The sequence below is a fragment of the Schistocerca gregaria genome, chromosome X, assembly GCF_023897955.1.
Source record: "Schistocerca gregaria isolate iqSchGreg1 chromosome X, iqSchGreg1.2, whole genome shotgun sequence".
NCBI classification, from domain to species: Eukaryota; Metazoa; Arthropoda; class Insecta; order Orthoptera; family Acrididae; genus Schistocerca; species Schistocerca gregaria.
In genome coordinates this window covers 400322826-400342136 of record NC_064931.1, presented here as the reverse complement: position 1 = coordinate 400342136, position 19311 = coordinate 400322826, and the positions used below count along the sequence as shown (strand labels likewise).

The following is a 19311-nucleotide window of genomic DNA, read 5'->3' as shown; positions in this document are numbered from 1 at the left end:
TGCAAAGTTTTGGAAGGTAGGAGACGAGGTACTGGCAGAAATTGAAGCTGTGAGGACGGATCGTGAGTCGTGCTTGGATAGCTCAGATGGGCGGGTGTAGGTGTAGGGAAAGGATTTGGGAGATAGGTTTTTCGAATAAGTCAGCCGAAAAGGATTTCGGGCGAGTTTTCTTCATGAGATGTGTAAAGTTAAGAAAGGATCTTTTTTTGAAAAAGTTCGGTGTTGAATTGTACCGGCAGTATTAAAATAACTTTGTGGTTGAGATGATACTGTTGTAAATTTACTAATTATGAGTGACCGTAGCAGGAATTTATTTATGTACGAGACACTTGTCCATGCTATGGCAGGTGCAGCTGGCAGTGTTGTTGCGATGGGGACATTTTATCCATTGGACACAGTGAGAGCGAGGTTACAGTTGGAGGACACCCGAGAAGCAAAGAATACACTTTCAGTATTGCGTGAATTGGTAGCAGAAGAAGGCTAGAAGGCTTTTGTACGTTGTATCGTGGCATGGTTCCTGTCTTGGAGAGCCTGTGTGCCTTAAATTCTGTGTATTTTTACACATTCCATGGCATGGCCTTAAGGGAACAAATGTTCATCCTGTACAGCACAGTGCAGTGAGAGACTTGCTTCTTGGATCCGTAGCTGGTGTTGTTAATGTTCTTCTGACAACTCCATTATGGGTTGTTAACAAACGACTAAAAATGAAAGGTGTACAGCCAAAGAACTCGCATGAAAGTAACGGTGTTGAATTCACTGGCCTCACTGATGGCCTCGTGAGAGTAGCTCGTAGTAAAGGTGTGGGGTCGTTATGGAGTGGTACTCTGCATTCATTATTACTTGTTGTGATCCCTGCTCTTCAGTTTATGGTGTATGAGTCGTTGAAAAGGCACATGAGAGCTGTATACGTACCAATAGAAACAAGTGGTTGCGTCTATTTTCTTATGGGAGCAGTGGCAAAAGCTGTTGCTACAATATTGACTTACCCACTTCAGATTGTGCAGACAAAACTTAGGCATGGGCACAATTTCAGAGATTTGACTTCTGATGCTGAGATAATTAAAATGACTTTATACTTACTCAGGAAACATGGGGTTGGTGGACTCTTCAAGGGAATGGAATCTAAACTGCTTCAGACTGTTTTAACTGCTGCACTTATGTTTGCAACATATGAGAAGATTGCAGCATTTGTCTTCAAGTTGATGTTAAGAATTCAGCAAACGGTAATTAAAAGAAATCATTAGGAAAATGGTTTATAAAGAGCAGAATTCGGTGTAGATACTAGTCTGTCTTACCTAAGAATACCAAAGGCCAGTAATCTTTAAAATGAATAACACTCAAAGAGTAGACATTTCACGTAAGACATCCTCTTGTATGTATGACACTGCTAAGCAGTCATTATTTCTTTTGGTGGTGTATGAGTGTAGTAATCAGAAAAGTACTTGTGACACTTGCCTATGAAATTTTAATGATTTATATTTCTTATAGATAATATTGTGATAATTGAAAGTTATGGTATTTCCTGGTCATTAGCTCTCTTATTGTACGTGTCATACTATGTTTTTGTCTGTCATACAATACTCTTGCCTATCTGTTCACTGGAGGATTTTGTATTGGTTATATTAATTTTGTATATGAATTTCCTTTTTACCTCTGTCATTAAGAGAAATCAAAGAAAGTAGAACGTCCTCTTCTGTCAAAAATTAAGTATTATTCTCAAAAGTAGAACCCAGTAGCATAGATATGAGATTATTTTGAAGAAGTGCATTACAAGAAACAAGAAAATGTCAGAGATAAAGTTATAAAAATGATTAACATGAAATTAATTTCTCAGTAATGACAAATACTAAGACTAACCTCGTTAGTGTTCTCCATGTCTGTGTTGGCCAAATCAGACTAGTGGAGTTTCATTGCCCATTCTACACTGCAGTGCAGAATATTGCTGTTGATTTTGTTGGGTAGGATAATACATGCATTCCCTACAAATGAAATGGAGGTAAAAATCCAAAGTGTCAAATGTTCATTCACTTACTTGCAGAAAAAAAACTAATGTGGTAGACGGAGAGTTTGGAGCTATGTAATTAACGAGGAGGGCTTCAAAGATCTGAAGGGACTTGCTGATGCCATAAGTAGAATATTTGTGATGGGAACAGAGTGTGAGATGAAGGGACTTGCTGATGCCATAAGTAGAATATTTGTGATGGGAACAGAGTGTGAGGTGAAGCATGACATCTTAGAACATAAAAATAGGAATTGTATGAATTATTAGTGATGATGTCGAGTAAGAGTTTGTTAAATGTATGATTCAGCATTTTGTTATTTCCAGTGACACTTGAAGCTCACACAAACCAATAATTAACCATTCAACATGCCCTGCATCATACATTTTAATGCCTGCCAAAGTTTCATCTCTGTATGATCATTCCATAATACATGAAAGGTTGGTATTTGTGGCTCTGTTACAGATATATAATCTATTTTTAGCAGAAATGTGCACTAAATGTATATTCAGAACCACTCATTCTTATATATATATATATGCCGGCCGCGGTGGTCTCGCGGTTCTAGGCGCGCAGTCCGGAACCGTGCGACTGCTACGGTCGCAGGTTCGAATCCTGCCTCGGGCATGGATGTGTGTGATGTCCTTAGGTTAGTTAGGCTTAAGTAGTTCTAAGTTCTAGGGGACTAATGACCACAGCAGTTGAGTCCCATAGTACTCAGAGCCATATATATATATATATATATATATATATATATATATATATATATATATATATATATATATATATATACTTCCTCCTTACAGCAGATGGAGATTGCTCTCTAAAAAATTCCCCTTCCCACTGGTATTTCATATGCTTTATGTGATCAAAACTACCTTGTTTTTTATTCCTCAAATTGAAAAATTGAATGTCGTTTATGGCAATTGCGCGGATTATCTCGTAACGCCTCGCGGCAGACCCACGCTACCACTTAACGCCACCTATCCGCAGTCCCAGCCCCCCAGCCCATGTTCTCCACGCTCGCTACTGTGAGATTCAAACAGGAGGTCGGCTGGAATTGTGCATCCGCACTCAAAGTGGCGGGTTCATTGCCCATCGAAGCAAATCAATCATAGGAATGCTTGGTGTCTGTTCTTTCGGACAATTCATATAAACAGTCTGTTTGTCAGTCTACAGGCTCGCCTTCAATCTTTTCTCCACCTCCCGTCCTGAAAGTGGTCCTTATGAAGAATAACTGCTTCGCTAGATAGTACTTTCAGTGAACAGATTAATGCGGCAACTGCGCATTACGAATTCCTTCGTTTGCGTAGGCAACCTAATCAGACTCATAACAGTGGCCAACAGACTTACAAGGGCTTACACACCATTGAAAATTTAAGTGTGAGAGTGGACGTTATTACAGTGATGCCACGATCAGAGACGCCATTCCTCAAAATCTGTCACATCCCCACATACGAGAACAGATTATGAAGTATCCTGATCATAGTTTTCAACAGATTTGGCAATTAGTGGAGTACCTGGACTCGTGCGGCACTGTATTTTGATTCCGCTCCTTTTCGTGCCGTAAACAGTAGTGGTAAAATAACTTGTGCCCTTCGCTCGTGCACTGCCGCACGCAATGTCTCAGCCAGGGCAGTGACGTAAACAGAACCAGTAACAGTAGCAGACTAGCGGTGTTAAATCTTCCCCTCGGCGTTTCACAGCTCACAAGCGCCAGGTGTGCCCTTGTCGTGCCGCTAAGTGGCATCGTTGTGGCAAGCACTGACACGTTCAAGCTGTCGGTTTGCAAAAACGCAAGTCGAACACGCACTTAGCACGTTCTCAAAAGTTCCATGAATGTTAATGCAGTTTCTTTAAACTGGTTCCATTCCATGTTAGCTACCGTATACAGCAACTAGTTAGGAATTTCTTGAAATAACACACGTCTTGGTTGCAAACTGTTTTTTTCTGTTTATTGGTAATGACGCGTTTCGCCCTTGTGAGGCATCTTCAGATTAACCTAGGGGTGTGAAATGACACTGTGAGGCTTAGGTACATTAAAATCGGGGGTTGGGGGTAGTATGAGGCAAAGTTCCAGGCCGTGTAGTCGCCTCAACAACTAACTATAACTGTGAACTTACGTAAGAAGTAATGTGGTGGACCAACATCCGTCCGTTAACTCCAGCACATGGCATTAGCATAAAAATTATTAGAAAACAGCGTTCTGTCATTATTAGGCAAATGAAAGCATAAGGGACCTGAAACCGAGAATAAAATGCCGAAGTATAACAACAATATCTACTGGAAAGAAGAATTATGGCAAACCAGAAAAATATTTAAAAGAGCTCACATAATACGAAGCAAACCACGTCCGACGCACACATCATGGAGCGTAGTGTACAGTGAACAAAATTTAAATACAATGTGATACAAAACATAAGATACGTCAGAGTTCGCAGGCAGCCACTCAGATTTACAAGGGAAACTCCACATCACACTCCCCTCAGAGTTACTGGTAAGATGACCCATTGGAGAGTCCGTCAAAAATTGAATAAGGATCAAACATGAAAACAAGAAGCAGGTATCCCGAACTGTAAATAAAAAAAAAGAAGAAGCAAAATAGAAACAGTGAACGGTCCAAGCTCAAGATCTGCAACGTAGAGGGAACGGGAAGAACCGCGGGGTCGTAATTGTGTGGTCACAGTACTGGAGTGCAAAGCGGGAGATCCGTGTTCAAACCTCTTTCGTATTCCATATTTTTCACAAAGTATGAACTGTCCGTCCGCTCATTGACGTGTCTATTCTCCTCTTGAAATCTTGGCAATTGTCATACTACTCATTGGTTATAGAATATAAGACATGCGGTAAGAATATGTTACTGTCGTAAATAAGCCGGCCTCTGTGGCCGAGCAGTTCTAGGCGCTAAAGTCCGGAACCGCGCTGCTGCTGCGGTCGCAGGTTCGAATCCTGCCTGGGACATAAATGTGTGTGATATCCTTAGGTTAGTTAGGTTTAAGTAGTTCTAAGTCTAGGGGACTGATGACCTTAGATGTTAAGTCCAATGGTGCTTAGAGCCATTTGAACCATCTTCGCAAATAAGTGCGATGAATAGTGAGAGCAGGCGAGATGCAGCATAGACCTCTCACCTAAACGAAAATAACAAATAAGCGAGTGTAAACTGCGTTACCAAAAAAGAATTCAAGAATCAAAATTTCTATAATGGAACGCAAAGTCATAACATGTGGTACTTGTGCAGAACAAATTGTAGGTACGTACGTCTGTAGGTCTCTTCCTTACACCTCACTGTTGCAAACGGTCCTTACACCGCGACACAGGCATAAATTTGAATTCAGTGAGCAGATGTGTCAATGACAAGACGGAAGATTCATAATTTTGTGAAAAACAAGTGACACGAGAAAGATTTGAACGTGGATCTCCCCCTTCACAGTCCAGCACCGTGGCCATATATCCACGACGCCGTGGCAATTCAAATTCGCTCGACGTTGCATATCCTGAGCTTGGAACGTTCACTGTTTCTTTTTTGCTTCTTTTTTCACAGGTTATACAGCCGTAGTAACAGACATTAACGGTTGATAGCATTGGTTCACCGACGTACTGAAGAAAAGCTGTTGCAGAGCTAAGTTACATATGTGGAAAACAGTAAGTTGGTAAACAGTATAATTATTAAATTCAATTAGAGCAGGCATAGTGATAGAATAAGTGCAAAGACACAAGTTCACAGAAAGAGTGGAAAATTGCTCAAGTCACACCAACACCCAAAAGGGAAGTAGGAGTAATCAGCTGCATTACAGGCCCATATCACTAACGTCAATTTACAGTAGGGATTTGGAACATATACTGTGTTCGAACATTATGAATTTCCTCGAGGAAAACGCTTTCTTGACACTTAGTCAGTACGGATTCATAAAATATCGTTCTTGTGAAACACAGCTATATCTTTATACTCACGAAATAATGAGTGCTATCGACAGGGGATGTCAAATTGATTCCATATTTTTAGCTTTCCAGAGGGCTTTCGAGACCGTTCCTCGCAAGCGTCTTCTAACCAAACTGCGTGCCTTTGGAATATCGCCTCAGTTGTGCCACTGGATTCGTGATTTCCTGTCAGAAAGGCCACAGTTCGCAGTAATGCATGGAAAATCATCGAGTAAAACAGAAGTAATATCCGGCGTTCCCCAAGGAAGTGTTATAGACCTTCTATTGTTCCTGATCTGAATTAACGACATAGGAGACAATCTGAGTAGCCCTCTTAGATTGTTTGCAGATGATGCTGTCACTTACCGTCTTGTAAAGTCATCAGATGACAAAAACGAATTGCAGAGTGATTTAGATAAGGTATCTGTATGGGGAGAAAACTGTCAATTGACCCTGAATAAAGAAAAGAGTGAAATTATTCACATGGGCATTAAAAGAAATCCGCTAAATTTCGATTACGCGATAAGTCACACAAATCTGAAGGTTGTAAATTAAACTAAATATTTAGGGATTACAATTACAAATAACTTAAATTGGATCGATCACGTGGATAATGTTATGGATAGAGCAAACCAAAGACTGCGATTCATTGGCAGAACACCTATAAGGTGCAGCAGGTCTACTAAAGAGTCTGTTTACACTACGCTTGTCCGCCCTATTCTGGAGTATTGATGTGCGGTGTGGGATCCGCATCAGGTGGGACTGACGGATGACACCGAAAAAGTTCGAAGAAGGGCAGCTCGTTTCGTATTATCCCGAAACAGGGGAGGTAGTGCCACAGACGTACTACGTGAATTGGAGGGGCAATCATTAAAACAAAGGTGTTTTTCGTTGCGGCGGGATCTTCTCATGAAATTTCAATCACCAATTTTCTCCTGCGATTGCGAAAACATTCTATTCGCGCCCACCTACATAGGAGGATATGATCGTCACGATAAAATAAGAGAAATCAGGGCTCGCACAGTAAAATTTAAGTGCTCGTTTTACCCACGCGCATTTCGAGAGTGGACCGATTGAGAGACAGCTTGAAGGTGGTACATTGAACCCTCTGCCAGGCACTTTATTGCCAATAGCAGAGTAATCACGTGGACGTAGACGTAGATGTAAAATGACCTCTATAAAGTATGAGACTGTTAGAACCCGTCTAACAATAAAACTTAGAATGAGAGTCAAACTTAGTCGAAACATAAAAACCAGTTAGAAGATAAAGGAATGCATAAGGTAGCGTCCCATTCACGACAAAGACCTATTGGTAGGTTAGTATTGTGGGTATCATATTAGTATAATAAAACTGGTTTCTGCTGACCAAATTATCATTCAACAATCTACCTTTCTTTGCACCGGACTGCTTAAGAATTTCCATTTTCGCTAAAAAGTTTACCTTTTTTCCGTTTACAGGCAGTATGGAATACACGTAAACTTTTTAACGTCGGGGGCCACAGGCCACTAGATTTTAGGTGCTGAGCAGAAATCTGTCTTTCCTTGTTAAGTAAATGTTCACCAAATCTCGTTCGAAGTTTCCTATCATTCTGGCCCCCATGTGAAGTTTCGCTGTCGACGCTCTCAGTTCAATTAGGGGCAGTCAAATGAAGACGAAACAGGTAGAACAATGCGTGAACTGTTTATTATTTCAAAAGTAATCGCTATAATTGTTAAAGCATTTATCCCACTGTGAGACAAGAGTGTTAGTGCCTTCACAGAGAAAATGTTTGCGGTTCCTTATGGAACCATGATTGTACCCAGGTGCGCACCTCTTCGCCCGGAGCAAATACACAGCTAAGAAAGTCTTTTTTCAGGGTTCAGAAATATATGGAAATCCCGATGAGGCCTTTACATATCGTCAACACAGTCCTGATCTCTCCTCATGCGACTTCCATATGTTTGGAGTCCTGAAGAAACATATTCATGGCTTCGACTTGCTTCGGATGAAGAGGTGCACCTATCAGTACAATCATGATTCCGTATGCAAATGCAAACACTTTTTAATGCAGACATTGGCAGTCTTATCCCACAGTGGGATAAATGTCTTAATAATTATTGTGATTACTTTTGAAATACGGAACAGTTTACTTATTTTTTTCCATCTGTCTCGGTTGCATTTGACTGCCCCTTATCTAATCCCCAGAATGGGTGTATTTGTCTTTGGTAGATAGCTTACTGTTGATGTACCGATGCTTGAATTTATTTGTCGACGAAAGGGCGACGTCCACATCTTATTTTCCAAATAGTTCAGCTAGGTCATCTGACAGAGTGCCTGCAAAAGAGATTTTTGACAAATATAGTATTTGTGGGTAACAGACCTAAAGGAAATTTAGATTCCTCAGGATTGGTTTTCTGTTGATAAAGATCATATATAATATTAGGATTGTATTCGTTGGTGATTTGAATTTATTTAAGGTTTGCTAATTTTTTGACGATGGAAGATTGACTTAGGGGGAGTTCTGTGAAATGGTGAATCACTGATCTGAAAAAAGCTCATCTTGTGGCAATATGAATGACAAGAAGAGGAGTGAATGATGGAATCACTTGGTTTTGGTTTGCGAAAGACGCAGAATTTGACACTGCGTATCTCTACTTGTAACTGTGAATCTAAATAATTGAGAATCTTGTTGTGATCTATTAACTCGTGAGTGAGGGCGATCTAAGGGTGTAGTGAATTAAAATCTTCAACTATCCCCAGGACCTCTTCCACAGCAACATCAAAGAAAATAAAAATGCCATCGACTTAACGCCTACAGATAAGGCTCTGCTTGGATCTATCTGTGCCATTCTAAAAATAACGACATTCTACATAATTAACGAAAATATTGGCAATGAAGCCTGCTAGACATGTATCCATGGATAGGCCATTGAGTTGCTTATAAAACTGATTGTTGAGGAAAAATAATTGTATGAAGTGAGTAATTTAAGAAGTGAAATGGTTTCAGTTTGTTGATCAGATTGCAAGTCCATTGAATTGTCTTTCATGAAAGAACGTTCAGTCTGAGTGGAATAGAGTGTTAAGTCGCATTTCAGAATCTGAAAGATGCTTTACTGAGATATTGTCGTTTAGTAAATTCTGATCCCAATAAGCTGGTCGTATTTGTGGTTGACGCATCTTGGTATGGGATTAGCGCTGTTCTCTTGCACAGAGTTGGATCATTGGACATCCTAGCTGCCTTCATATCCAAACTCCTCAACAAAGCACAGAGCAACTACTCGCAGTTTTAGAAGGAAGCTCTGGCTATCGTGTATGAGGTGAACCAATTCCACCAATACTTATATGACAGAAAATTTTATGTGATGGTAGACCGCAAGCCTTTCAGCCTGAAAATCCTGCACCACCAAGGTAGCTGTTGAGACACTTTCCTCAGACAGTATGAATTTTCAAGTGAACAGCTGTGCATATTGCGAAGCATGTTTCGTCCGTGGTTTATGAACGATGCTTCATCTGTAAACAAAATCGTGCTCAGTACTCCTGCATCACTGAGCATTTTTCTTAGATGCAATTTGCAGAACTGTGAACAATTTTGAAAGTTGCCGTAGTGAAGCTGTCGATGGAACGAAATGCGGGAAGGATGAAACGCATTGGAATGCAGTATTCGTAAAACGCTCCTTTCTCTGATCCCACAAGCATATTATGCTTCCTCGAGTGATATTTGTGTAGTTTGTTACCGCTGCTAAAACGTTAGTTGCATTTCGGTCACAGCGTGCTGTACTTTTTCGTTACTCTATGTTATTCTTCATGTTTTTTTTGTTTAATGTCTATTTGGCACTATCAGGATACCTTTCAAAGTACAGACACACCGCTGATCTAATAATTAAGCATCATTCATCGTGAACGGTAACCATACCCAATTTTTCGACTGTTATCATACGTAAAGATTAAAACTGTGTGCCGGACCGGGACTGGAACTCGGGACCTTTGCCTTTCGCGGGCAAGTGCTCTACCAACTGAGCTATCCAAGCACGACTCACGCCCCGTCCTCACAGCTTCTCTCCTGCCAGGTCCCGAGGTCGAGTTCCGGTCCGGCACACAGTTTTAATCTGCCAGGAAGTTTCATATCAGTGCACACTCCGCTACAGAGTGAAAATCTGATTCTGTTATCATAGGTAGTGGAAATCGGAGTAACTTCACGAGGAAGTTGTCTTGTCGCTGCAACTACAGGGTACAGACTGTTGAGCTTCAGACACACAGATAAAGAAGCGATGTGTGCAGTGTTAAGTCTTCGCGCTTATATTTGGTACAGCAGTGCAAATGTAGGTGGATCTCCTGTATTTGGGGGCCTTCCCCTACTCTGCCAGCAACCCACACAACAGTGAAGTTATGTGAGCAGCTTGAATGCTAGCAGGCGACTTTCGAGGGCTGCGAAGCTATACATGGCCACAACACTACGACCGAAGAGCCAGCATACGTCGCTGGCTCCACACACCTCTCGCCCACGCCAGCCACGTGGCAGGAAGCGAGACTGTCGGTATCCTGGCTCCGAGGGCTGTACTTAGGCTGGTGCACGGGCCCCGAGAGGAAAATCCACACCGAGTGAGCTTCGTGGGTCAGGTGCCGAATGCTTATGCGTTTCTTAACTCGGGAGCTCACTCCGCAGTCTGTGCCAGCCTTCACGACCCACAACCTACAACGTAGCCTTCCAGAAGAAGACGTGGCCCCGACGTGGTGACCGACAATCGGACTTGTAATACACTACTGGCCATTAAAATTGCTACACCACGAAGATGACGTACTACAGACGCGAAATTTAACCGACAGGAAGAAGATGCTGTGATATGCAAATGATTAGCTTTTCAGAGCATTCACACAACACACCTATAACGTACTGACATGAGGAAAGTTTCCAACCGATACACAAACAGCAGTTGACCGGCGTTGCCTGGTGATAAGTAGTTGTGATGCCTCGTGTAAGGAGGAGAAATGCGTACCATCTCGTTCCCGACTTTGATAAGAATATCGAATCATTGGGTTCAGGAGGGTAATACGGAACGCCGCGCTGGATCCCAACGGCCTCGTATCACTTGCAGTGTAAATGACAGGCATCTTATCCGCATGGGTGTAACGGATCGTGCAGTCATGTCTCGATCCCTGAGTCAACAACGGGAACATTTGCAAGACAACAATCATCTGCACGAACAGTTCGACGACGTTTGCAGCAGCATGAACTATCATCTCGGAGACCGTGGCTGCGGTTACCCTTGACGCTCCATCACAGACAGGAGCGCCTGCGATGGTGTACTCAACGACGAACCTGGGTGCACGAATGGCAAAACGTCAGTTTTTCGGATGAATCGAGGTTCTGTTTACAGCATCATGATAGTCGCATCCGTGTTTGGCGACATCGCGGTGAACGCACATTGGAAGCGTGTATTCGCCATCGCCATACTAGCGTATCAACCGGCGTGATGGTATGGGGTGCCATTGGTTACACGTCTCGGTCACCTCTTGTTCGCATTGACGGCACCTTGAACAGTGGACGTTACATTTCAGATGTGTTCCGACCCGTGTCTCTACCCTTCATGCGATCTCTGCGAAACCCTACATTTGAGCAGGATAATGCACGACCGCATGTTGTAGGTCCTGGATTGGCCTTTTTGGATACAGAAAATGTTCGACTGCTGCCCTGGCCAGCACATTCTCCAGATCTCTCGCCATTGCAAACGTCTGGTCAATGGTGGCCGAGCAACTGGCTCGTCACAATACGCCAGTCACTTTTCTTGATGAACTGTGGTATCGTGTTGAAGCTGCATGGGCAGCTGTACCTGTACACGCCATCCAAGCTGTGTTTGACTCAATGCCCAAGCGTATCAAGGCCGTTATTACGGCCAGATTTGGTTGTTCTGGGTACTGATTTCTCAGGATCTATGCACCCAAATTGTGTGAAAATGTAATCACATGTCAGTTCTAGTATAATATAGTTGTCCAATGAATACCAGTTTATCATCTGCATTTATTCTTGGTGTAGCAATTTTAATGGCCCGTAGTGTATTTCTGTGTTGTCCTCTAGCTCGGCGTCACTGGACTTGGAGTGAAAGTTTACAGTAAGACCTTCTGCCTGAAATACTGTTTTGTGTTCAAATCAGAAGAATTTTTGTTTGGTCACGACTATTTCAAGAGTCGTTTCGAAGAAGGAAGATTGTGCTCTGTCAGCTAAAGTAAACATAGCGTTCCTTGTATACCTGGTCCATTACTTTTGACGCCTGTGGCGGATTCTTTAGAGCCTCTTCTCCTAATGGCGGTGTAATTGTTTGCGGCGCCGTTGTCTTGTTAGCATTTAACTAAGTTGCACAATGTTAGTGGCCGCGGAGGTCCAACAGGTAGAAAGGCAGACTGTTGCCTTGCAGGTCCCGGGATCCGTCCTGGATAAGGGCACGGAAATTTCGCTCCAGGACTGCCCCAGATCAATGAGTACCGGAGATCTTTCCCAAAGATAAAGGGCGGCCAGTGCGATGGGCTCGCCACCCTCGGCCTCCTACTGGAGCATTGAAGAAAGGCTGGACGCTACCTGCAGTCAAACCACTAGGCTGGTCACGGGACTGTGCCACATAATTCACATTTACACACATTCTGTGCTGTTGAAGCCGTCTCCTAAACCTCTGTCCAGTGCCATAGAAAATGTACTTAGTTCCATTAATTAGAAACAAAATCTGTGTCACAATTCAGCAGCTGTAATCGTTAAAAACTAATCGTGTACGTCAGAAAATTCACCACATTGTCTGCTATAACATAGCGAAAACCGCACGTCGGCATATTCTAGATACCTTCGGAGTGAACTGCGTTAGCAGTCTCAACCTATATATGATTAAGTCCGAGTATTTTCTCAATACTGAAGGTTAACTGTAAAAACTGGCGAGTAACACTGGTTTTTTATGTAACCGTGTTAGGATTCAGCACACTAACTACCACAGAAAAGCCACTTTCATCCAAAGAGCTTTATCTTCGTTTCCCTGCGTAATAGCCCGCAGACCCATTATGCCATCAAAAGTATCCAGACAACCCCGAAAAACACGTTTTTCATATTAGGGGCAGTGTGCTGCCACCTACTGCCAGGTACTCCATATCAGCGACCTCAGTAGTCATAAGATATCGCGAGAGAACAGAATGTGGCGCTCCGCGGAACTCACGGACTTCGAACGTGGTTAGGTGATTTGGTGGCACTTGTGTCATACGTTTGTAAGCGAGATTTCCACACCCCTAAACATCTCTAGGTCCACTGTTTCTGATGTGATAGTGAAGTGGAAACGTGAAGGGACACGTACAGCACAAAAGCGTACAGGCCGACCTCGTCTGTTGACTAACAGACACTGTCGACAGTTTAAGAGGATCGTAATGTGTAATAGCCGGAGACATCTATCCAGACCATCACACAGGAATTCCAAACCGCATTAGGATCCACTGTAAGTACTGTGACAGTTAGGCGGGAGGTGAGAAAACGTGGATTTTATGGTCGAGCGGCTGCTCATAAGCCACACATCACGCCGGTAAATGGCAAACGACATCTCACTTCGTGAAAGGAGCGTCAACATTGGACGATTGAACAGTGGAAAAACGTTATGTTGAGTGATGAATCATGGTACACAATGTGGCAATCCGATGGTAGGGTGTGGGTATGGCGAATGCCCGGTGAACATCTGCCAGCGTATGTAGTGCCAACAGTAAAATTCGGAGCCTGTGGTGTTATGGTGTGATCGTTTTTATCAAGGAGAGGGCTTGCACCCCTTGTTGTTTTGCGTGGCACTATCATAGCACAGGCCTACACAGATGTTTTAAGCACCTTCTTGCTTCCCACTGTTGAAGAGTAATTCGGGAATGGCGATTGTATCTTTCAAACACGACCGATCACCTCTTCATAATGCACGGCCTGTAGCGGAGTGGGTACACGACAGTAACATCTCTGTAATGGACTGGCCTCCTCAGAGTAAAAAAAAAAAAGGTTCAAATAGCTCTAAGCACTATGGGACTTAACATCTGAGGTCGTCAGTTCCCTAGAACTTAGAACTAATTAAACCTAACTAACCTAAGGACATCACACACATCCATGCCCAAGGCAGGATTCGAGCCTGCTACCGTAGCAGTCGCGTGGTTCCGGACTGCAGCGCTTAGAACCGCACGGCCATCTCGCCCGGCTCCTCAGAGTCTTGACGTGAACACCTTTGAGATGTTTTGGAACGCCGACTTCGTGCCAGGCCTCACCGACCGACATCGATACCTCTCCTCCGTGCAGCACTCCGTCAAGAATGGGCTGCCATTCCCCAAGAAACCTTCCAGCACCTGATTGAACGTATGTCAGCGAGAGTGGAAGATGTCATCAAGGATAAGGGTTGGCCAACACCATACTGAATTCCAGCATTACCGATGGAGTGCGCCGCGAACTTGTAAGTCATTTTAGCCAGGTGTCCGGATGCTTTCGATCACATAGTGTAGATGTACAAGTACTTACGCTTCCTACATTCCATCCGTGAATGAAACGATAAGGAATCATAATGTACGGTGTAGTTAACAGTACGTCACAGGCATTAAAAGAGGAGTCTTACCTGTTCTAGAAGGGTAGGTCCGTTTGCTTTAGAGAAGGAGTTTTGTTGATTAGAAGAGAAATCTTTTTTTTTTTCTCTGGAGGAAAAGCCTTGCATGACTTGTAGCAGAAGCCATGTTGGTTTTGGAAGAGAAGCCTGGTTTGCTTTAAAATTTATTTGCTTTAGAAGAGAAGCCAGTATTATTTTACGAGATGTGACTTACCTGTTTAGAAGGAATAAAGTTCACTTTAGCAAGGAAGTTAATTTGTTTATATTCGAAGAAGAGGCCTGTTTGTTTCAAAAATAGAGCCGCGTTGCCCTAAAGCAGAAGTCTCGGTTGATCTATAAAGTAAATCTTCGTTCGTTTTAGAAGAGGAGGTGAAGCTCAGCCTGTATTAGGAGAGGAGCCTTGTTTGTATTATATGAGAAGCAATAATTATTTTAGAAGTAGATTGTTCTTTTCAGAAAGGAGCCTTGTTTGTTTCAGACGAGGACACTTCGTGAGTTAACGACCATTGCGCTCTCATTTAAATATGTGGCCGAAAGAGTCAGCCTTCAGGAATTGTGAAACGAACCGTATCGTCCAGGATCGCGTGCCACAAAGGGCGCAGATTCACCACGAGATTGGGAAATTCACAGGTGTCTATTGTCTATTGAGGCCTAAGCGCTGTAGTGTGCGAGTGAGACAGACGAGAATCTACGTCATAGGGAAACCCAGTAGAAGCCGTTTGCGGCAAAGGAGACGCAGCAGTGTTAAATATGGCATACCTAAGATTGGCCATAAAGGGAAACACTTATGAATTTTTTTTAATTCTGTAGTAGTGCAGGGAATGAAGCCACAGTAATTTTAATCCGCCATCCTCCATAAATATTCATGGTGATCCCAATAAAACTTGAACATTGACCAAATCTATAATAGTTTAGGATTTACTGTTAAAGTGAAATTAACAACTTTTGTAACAAAGACCTAAATGCTAAAATCTGAACGCTTTGATCGATCTTAACGATTGACGTTTCATATACACTACTGGTCATTAAAATTGCTACACCACGAAGATGACGTGCTACAGACGCGAAATTTAACCAACAGGAAGAAGGTGCTGTGATACTCAAATGATTAGCTTTTCAGGGCATTCACACACTGTTGGCGCCGGTGGCCACATCTACAACGTGCAGACATGAGGAAAGTTTCCAACCGATTTCTCATATACAAACAGGATTTGTTCGGCGTTACCTGGTGAAACGTTGTTGTGATTCCTCGTGTATGGAGGAGAAATGCGTACCATCACGTTGCCGACTTTGATAGAGGTCGGTTTGTAGCCTATCGCAATTGCGGTTTATCGTATCGCGACATTGCTGCTCGCGTTGGTCGAGGTCCAGTAATTGTTAGCAGAATATGGAATCGGTGAGTTCAGGAGGGTAATACGGAACGTCGTACAGGATCCCAACGGTCTCTTATCACTAGTAGTCGAGATGACAGGCCTCTTTTCCGCATGGCTGTAACGGATCGTGCAGCCACGTCTCGATCCCTGAGTCAACAGATGGGGACGTTTGCAAGACAACAACCATCTACACGAACAGTTCCACGACGTTTGCAGCAGCATGGACTATCATCTCGGAGACCATGGCTGCGGTTATCCTTGACGCTGCATCACAGACAGGAGCGCCTGCGATGGTGTACGCAACGACGAATCTGGGTGCACGAATGGCAAAACGTCAGTTTTTCGGATGAATCTAGGTTCTGTTTACAGCATCATGATGGTCGAATCCGTGTTCGGTGACCTCGCGGTGAACGTACATTGGTAGCGTGTATTCATCACCATACTGGCGTATCACCCGGCATGATGGTATGGGGTGCCATTGGTTACACGTCTCGGTCACATCTTGTTCGCATTTGCGGCACTTTGAACAGTGGATGTTACATTTCAGATGTGTTACGACACGTGCCTCTACTCTTCATTAGATCCCTGCGAAACCCTACATTTCAGCAGGATAATGCACGACCGCATGTTGTAGGTCCTGGATTGGCCTTTCTGGATACAGAAAATGTTCGACTGCTGCCCTGGCCAGCACATTCTCCAGATCTCTCGCCAATTGCAAACGTCTGGTCAATGGTGGCCGAGCAACTGGCTCGTCACAATACGCCAGTCACTACTCTTGATGAACATTGGTATCGTGTTGAAGCTGCATGGACAGCTGTTCCTGTACACGCGATCCAAGATCTGTTTGACTCAATGCCCAGGCGTATCAAGGCCATTATCACGGCCAAAGGTGCTTGTTCTGGGTACTGATTTCTCAGGATAGATGCACCCAAATTGCGTGAAAATGTAATCACATGTCAGTTCTGGTATAATACATTTGTCCAATGAATACCCGTTTATCATCCACATTTCTTCTTGGTGTAGCAATTTTAATGGCCAGTAGTGTACAAGCGCATCTTCAATGTGACAAACGTTGATATCAGCACTGTAATTTTTGTGTTTAAAAGATATAGTAAATTTAAATTATCAGTATTTTCAGTTAAACATCAGATCATCATTTCCTGCTCACAAAACACGGCATGACACCTTATTGAATCATTAGGCAATAGAATATTTGTTGTAAAGTTTAGTGCATAATAATTACTTGTGTTCTTTACTTATTTATCAGAAACCACATTGGTGCAGGTTTACTGGCCGTGGCATTCAAAGCTAAGATTGAAATTATATTTGTTTTATGTAAAAGAATTTAATGTTTATTATATAATGGATATTATTGTCACATTATTTAGAGCGTGAAATCTTTGGTTATTTAAATATGTTAAAATGTAAAAAATGTAGAATAAGCTGCAGCCAATCATATGGACGGCTTCAGGAAGGGAACTGCACTAGTGAGTTGAGCGATTATGTTGGGCGCGCGGAAACGCGGCCGGGGACGGGTAGAGGAGTAGTGATGGTGCAGACGCGATAGCGGACAGTTCGACTGGAGACACCAAGGGGTACAGTTCGGATTGAGACGCGACAGCGGATAGTCGGTCTTTAGGCAGCTACGAGGTGAAACGACTTAGAAAATTTCGCGTTGTGTGGTATCGCGGGACTTAGTCTCTAAGCGGCGAGCAGCCACGCGCCTGGTGTGATCTCTAACATTTCGAGTAGTTAACGAGTTGGACTTCTATCTCACAATGAGATTGTGAATGATTGAACTGTGTCAAATGAAAGTCAAGTCCTCGGATGTGTTCTTTAAGTTTTGGAGACAGATGAAAATCGGATGAGGCCAAGTCAGCACTGTATGGAGCATGGTTGGTGACAGTGAAACCAAGGATTGTAGGAAATTTCGCAGAACTCGTGTGTGGTCTGTTATTGTCATGCTAAGGAAGAGGGTGATGCATGTGTGGACAAACTCTTCGAATTCGAAACTAGATTACCGCATGTTGTTTCTCACGTACCGAAAATAGTAACATCACAAAAATGGTTCAAATGGTTCTGAGCACTATGGGTCTTAACTTCTCAGGTCATCAGTCCCCTAGAACTTAGAACTACTTAAACATAACTAACCTAAGGACATCACACACATCCATTCCCGAGGCAGGATTCGAACCTGCGACCGTAACAGTCGCGCGGTTCCAGACTGTAGCGCCTAGAACCGCTCGGCCACTCCGGCCGGCAGTTACATTACACACCGCCATGTTACACTTGCACAGAGAGCTGCAAATATGTAGACATGAAGCTTAAATATGTTGAATGTTAATAGTGTTTGTTTCATTTGAAAAGCTTTAAGAGTTTTCTCACAAAGAATTCACTTCTCAGCACGCCCTCGTATGTGATGTAAGTGGCCGTATCTTTTGACTACAGCAAGCCGCTGTGGCCGTGCTGTTCTAAGCGCTTCAGTCCAGAACCGCGCTGCTGCTACGGTCGCAGGTTCGAATTCTGCCTCGGGCATGGATGAGTGTGATGTCCTTAGGTTAGTTAGGTTTAAGTAGTTCTAAGTCTAGGGAACTGATGACCTCAGATATTAAGTCCCATAGTGCTTAGAGCCAATTGAATCCTGTCTTTGTGCCTACATTGACATAGAAGCTTACACTGTTTACATCGGCAAGGAAGTATAGACTTCGTATTTGACGTAAATATCGGCTTGATACATCTACCCGCTCCTGAGAGAAACGGGCCATAAAGAACGGATAGACAGACGGACAACAAAGTGATCGTGTAACGATTCCTTTTTTACCGACTGAGGTTGTTGTTGTGTTATTCAGTCCAGAGACTGGTTTGATGAGCTCTCCATACTGCTGTATCCTGTGCTAGCTCCTTCATCTCCGGGCAACCACTGCAAGCTACCTCTCTCTGAACCTACTTTGAGCATTAATTTCTTGGTCACCCTCTACAATTTTTGCGCTCAACGCCTCCCTCCAGCAGTGAATTGGTGATCCCTTGATGCCTCAAAACGTGTCTTACCAACCGATCCCTTCTCCTAGTCGAGTTGTGCTACATATTCTTCTTCTCTCCAATTCTGTTCAGTACCTCCTCGTTAGTTACTTGATCTACCCATCTAATCTTCAACATTCTTCTGTAGCATCACATTTCGAAAGCTTCTATTCTCTTCTTATCCAAACTATTTATCGTCTGTGTTTCACTTTCATACATGGCTACACTCCATACAAATACTTTCGAAAACGACTTTCTGACATTTAAATCTGCACTCGATATTAACAAATTTCCATTCTTCAGAAACGCTTTCCTTGCCGTAGCCAGTCTACACTTTATATCTTCTCTACTTCGACCACCCTCAGTTATTTTGCTGCCCAAATAACAAAACTCATTTACTACTTTAAGTGTCTCATTTCCTAATCTAATTCCCT

The 19311-nt window shown here is 43.0% G+C and overlaps 1 pseudogene; it reads left to right on the top strand.

Annotated features, from left to right (window-relative positions):
- Nucleotides 1-220: 220 nt before the first annotated feature.
- LOC126298093 (peroxisomal membrane protein PMP34-like) lies at nucleotides 221-1244 on the top strand (annotated as a pseudogene).
- Nucleotides 1245-19311: the final 18067 nt, after the last annotated feature.